General features: G+C 39.4%; 1 pseudogene; it reads right to left on the bottom strand.

Moving 5' to 3' along the window:
* Window positions 1-263: 263 nt before the first annotated feature.
* Window positions 264-4765, bottom strand: part of LOC115872222 — an 84254-nt pseudogene continuing 79752 nt past the window's right edge.

The raw sequence follows: 4765 nt of genomic DNA, 5'->3' as shown, positions 1-4765 counted from the left end.
GGTTTGCATTAATGTGTGATTGTTTTTAAGAAAAGGGGGTTGTTAAAATCAGGTACATACAGCTTAGTTATACCCAGGTTCCGTGTGTTCATTGTGTTTTGGAGAAGTTCATGAAAACACCGCGGACTGTGTTCCAGGGGTGTTCTCCACCCAGTGGAAGAAGGTCCTCCTTGGCTGGCCAAACCCAGGAAACGAGGCTTGGCTGTGACCAGATCACATGGGCCTCCCAGGAAGCCCAGCTCCCTCTGGGGAAGCAGACATGTTCAGAAATGAACAACTTTAGGCAACCTGGTTTTGAGTGCCTGTAGCTTGGGAGCATCCAAAATGTCTTCATGGTCTGCATTCGTTTCCTTTTCCCAGCGACCAACTGTGACCACTCGATTGGAGTGCTTCGTTTCTGGGCAGTCTTTCTGATAGTGTTGCTCAGAGCCACAAAGTCTGCAGCCACCACCTTAAGCATAGACGCCTTTGGGGTTCTCAGAACAAGATCTGGACAGGTGTCCCATCTCCCCACACACGAAACATTTCACAAAAGGAAATTCACCATTGCTTCATTCTTTGCTGTTTGCCTTTCTAATCTTCTTCCTTCCCTCCGACTTTCTTTCTTTAGAGCAAGTGCAATGACTTCCCTGATTTCCGCAGGGACAGCTGCTCCCCTCTCCCCATTGTGAGCCACCTGTGAGCTCTGCCTTAGGTAATCCATGAACCCATTCACATCTTCATTTAAGTACTCTTTTTCTTTTTGTTCTTTTTGTGTTTTGTTTGGAGTGTGTCATTTTTCAGGGACAGCCCATGGGTTTCGAATGATTTCCCCTTGCCTTGGCTTTGACTTCCTCCGTCATTGGGTCCCTTTTTCCTATCCTGCCACGGTGTTGCCGCCAACGGTCTCTTGTTAGCTGTGGCCATAACTTGTGCCCACCTGGTCGTGGTTTCCCACGCTGTACCTAATCAGTCGCGCGTGAATCCTCCAGAGCAGGGCAATTTCAAGCTGTATATTTCTAATTTATATATGCAAAAGGGTATGTCAAAATATTGCTATAGAATAAACAAAAGTATAAAAATGTAAAGCTATTGGTTCTAGACATACCCTCCACCCAAGTCTATGTACTTCTGATGGCAAGGCATCCATCTCTCTAACCCTTTCCAGGAAAATTCTGTGCACTTTAATTTACCTCATGTGAAACTGTACTTTTGATATTTCCGAAGTTCTTGAATCACATTCCTTACCATATTATTTTAGTTTGGGAAACAAAGAGAGGCAAAAAGGAAATGAACAGGACTGTAGGGGGAAGGCTTCCCAAGACAATTCTCATAGTATAGCCCTCACTACCCTCAAAGACTTGTCCTAATGGCGAGAATTGTTGGCATTATTTACTTAGCCCTTTTCCTACCAATGCTGTTTTCAATTTTCTTTAAAGTTTTCACAATACACTCCCATGACTGTCCTATGTACTTTGAGAAAACCCATCAAGGTTATCCCTTTCAACTGTATTCCCACGTTCCCCCACCAATGTGACCACAACCTAAGCTAATCTCTCTGCCTGGAATTTAACTGGCCGGAAGATTCTCTTGAAAGTCACTATTTTTGAAAAATGTATTGTGACTTGGGTCAAAATTTCCAGAGCAAATATATTTTCCATTCAACTGTTTTTCAATATCTTAATTTATGACCATGAACACAGCCCCCAACATGTAACAGTACTTCCCCACATCCTCCTTGGGCATACTATCTCCATTTGTGCTTGCCTAACCCTTTCTGCCTTCTAAGTTTTATCCCTGGGCAAATGCTGCCCTTTTAATCAATGATCGTTGTTTGAAGAATGCGTGCCTCTATGATTTTGGTGCTCACTTCATAGGTCTGTCTATGGTTCTGTTGAAACTTCCTATGGTGACCCCTTTCGGAGCAGGTTCCTCTGGTAGTCAGACACCGCCTAGCCCTTCTGGTATTAGGGTTGTGGAGGCTGAGTGTTCTCTTAGTCTTTGGACGAATTGTTCCCATTAAAAAAACAAACAAACTCTTCACACTGCTTTGGGTAGGGAAAGAACAAGAGTTGTACCTTAGATAACCTCTAGTAAGCTCTTTTTTTAAAATTAAAATTTATTACAATTATTGAATTTTATAATGAATTTTTCATTTCAGTGTGTATTTTCTTTTCTTTATTTAATCATTTTATTGGGAGCTCTTATGGGTATTATAGCAATCCATCATTCAATTAGATCAAGCATAATTTTAAAAATGCTGCCACTATCATTTTCAAACCTTTTCTTTCTTCTTGGACTCTTTGATATCAGCTCCCCTTTATCCCCTCCCTCCCCACCCTACCCCCTAGGAACCCTTATGATTATATTATAAATTACTATGACTTTGCATTATTTACACCATCCAATGTATCCATTCATCTATAATTCTTTTATTTGTTCCCCTTGAGTGGGGTTATACAGTCACCAGTGCTATTTGTTTCCCTCCTCCCCACCATTCTCCCATCTCTTCCAGTACCCTTGGGCAATCACTACTCCCATTACTATTTCTGAAGGGTTTATCTATCTTGAATTTCATGTATTGAACGATTTTAATGATACAAATGAATATATGCAAGTCTCAAAAGATTAATGAGGTAAAACTAAAACCATAATATTAGGGGAAGAAAATATTAAAGAACTAGAGGATAGTTACCAGTATGCGTTTCATCAGTGCTATACTGCACCCTAGATATATCATCCCTTGCATTTGGCCCTTCTGTGAGGGACTGTCCAATTGTCTTACAGGTGGGTTTAGGGTCTCCACTTTGTCTATATGTTTCTTCATTTCAATTTGATTGCTTGTTTTTGAATTTCTGATACCTATTCCCCTTGACACCTCATGATCACACAGGCTGGTATGCTTTTCCCATGTGGGCTTTGCTGCTGCCCTCCTAGATGGCCGCTTTTTAACTTCAAGACTAGCAAGCTTTTAAGGCGCCTTCTTATGATTCTTCAAATAGAATGTAGAATATTGTGTTTGTGGACTATTGCATGCCAATTGATCTCGATGTCCCTCACGACTATGGTCCTGAGCATCGGGGGTTAGCAGCTCATTCTCTCAGAGAGTTTGGCTAATTGCCAAGAAGTGGCTATAGCTTTGCTTTTTGTACCAGAGGCCTTCCAAAAGAGATTCCTGGGAAACAGTGTGCAGATAACACAAGCTTGCGTGCCAAAAACTGAAGAAGACTTGAAGCATTTGCTTGTGAAGATTAAGGCCTGCAGCCTTCAGCATGAATCACAACTGAATGTTAAATAGAAAACATCCTCACCACTGGGCCAAGAAGCAATGTCATGATCAATCGAGAAAAGACTGAAGCTCTCAAGGTTTTTATTTAACTTGGATCCACAGTCAGCACTCATGGAAGCAGAAGTCAAGAAATCAATCAATGCACAAGATTTATTTTAAATGTAAGAAACAACAATATCACTTTGAAGACTAAGGTACACCTGACCAAAAACACACCATTTTCAATCACCTCATATACAGGTCAAAAGAAGACAGAAAACAATTGATACATTGAATTATCGTGTTGATGAAGAATATTGGAAATATCTCAGACTGCCAGAACACACAAATCTGGCTTGGAGGATTTACATTCAAAATGCTCCTTCAAAGAAAGGATATAATTTTGACCTCTTTTCAGAAGAGAACATGACGCTGCCTCATAGACTCGTGGATATATTTATAGCACATGTAAATATAGGTGTGAAACTATCTCCTATAAACCTATTTATATATTGTGGGTGTAGGTCTATTCACCTTTCTATCCGTTTTCAGCTTGAGTACCTATTTTTTCACTTGCATATTATTGTTGTTTCCATTATTGCAGGATTAGGTATGTTCAACTAGTATTTACCTTTGTTGCCTTTAACGCTTGTGTGCCCTTCCATCATCTTGATTATGTTGTTCTGACCTCTCTTATTATATATTGTCTTACCCTGCATCCAAGGTAATATCGGTCTGCCCTCTGGTTAGTGACTTATGTGCCTCTCCCAACCCTGGTAACCTTCGAAGCCAAATTCTTTCTCTGTGTTAACCTTTTCTTGATGCTTTGTATGGGATGCTTTCTTGATAGATTGTCCACTTAAAAAATTGGCTTGCTTATTTTTTTGGTGTTGAGGCTATATTGAAATTTCTATACAGTTTATTGTTGTTGTTGCTTTTAATGACTCCTGTTTCCTCTTTGATGTTGCCAAATGCACTCTCAACAAGTCAGTTCCAATTCATGGTTGCATTATAGGACAGGGTAGAACTGCCCTAACTTTCTATAAATTTTAGAGATTATAAATATGTCATTACTAAAAAATTTCCCTGACTGAAGTTTCTCTCTTTACTCTTTTTAATGAAACCTTTAAAAAATTGTCTTTCAGACAAATTCTGAAAGAGCTATAACAGCAATGAAGTCATTTAATTCACATTAATGTTTAATTGTTTAGCAGATCTCAGTCATTTTGTTAGCTCTGATTGTTTGTGAGTTTTTAGATAAGGTTCAAAGTGTATTTATACCACATACTAGGGCCACGGAAACTGCCATTATTTTAAAACTTTTGTGTGTGTTATAGTTTTAGGTTTCATATTTCATTATTTGAATCATCTAGAGTTAATTTTTGTGCATGGAAAGCAATATGGATCTTATCTTAAATATCCAAGTGACTATCCAATTTTGTTAGCACTGTAAAATGATGATTGTCACTCCGTCGCCATCTTCCGAAATCATCAGTTCACAATTGCAAGGAGTTGGAA

Source organism: Echinops telfairi, unplaced genomic scaffold, assembly GCF_000313985.2.
Source record: "Echinops telfairi isolate 266 unplaced genomic scaffold, ASM31398v2 ScPeMD7_7421;HRSCAF=8459, whole genome shotgun sequence".
Taxonomy (NCBI): Eukaryota; Metazoa; Chordata; class Mammalia; order Afrosoricida; family Tenrecidae; genus Echinops; species Echinops telfairi.
This window is presented reverse-complemented; position numbering and strand designations above follow the sequence as displayed.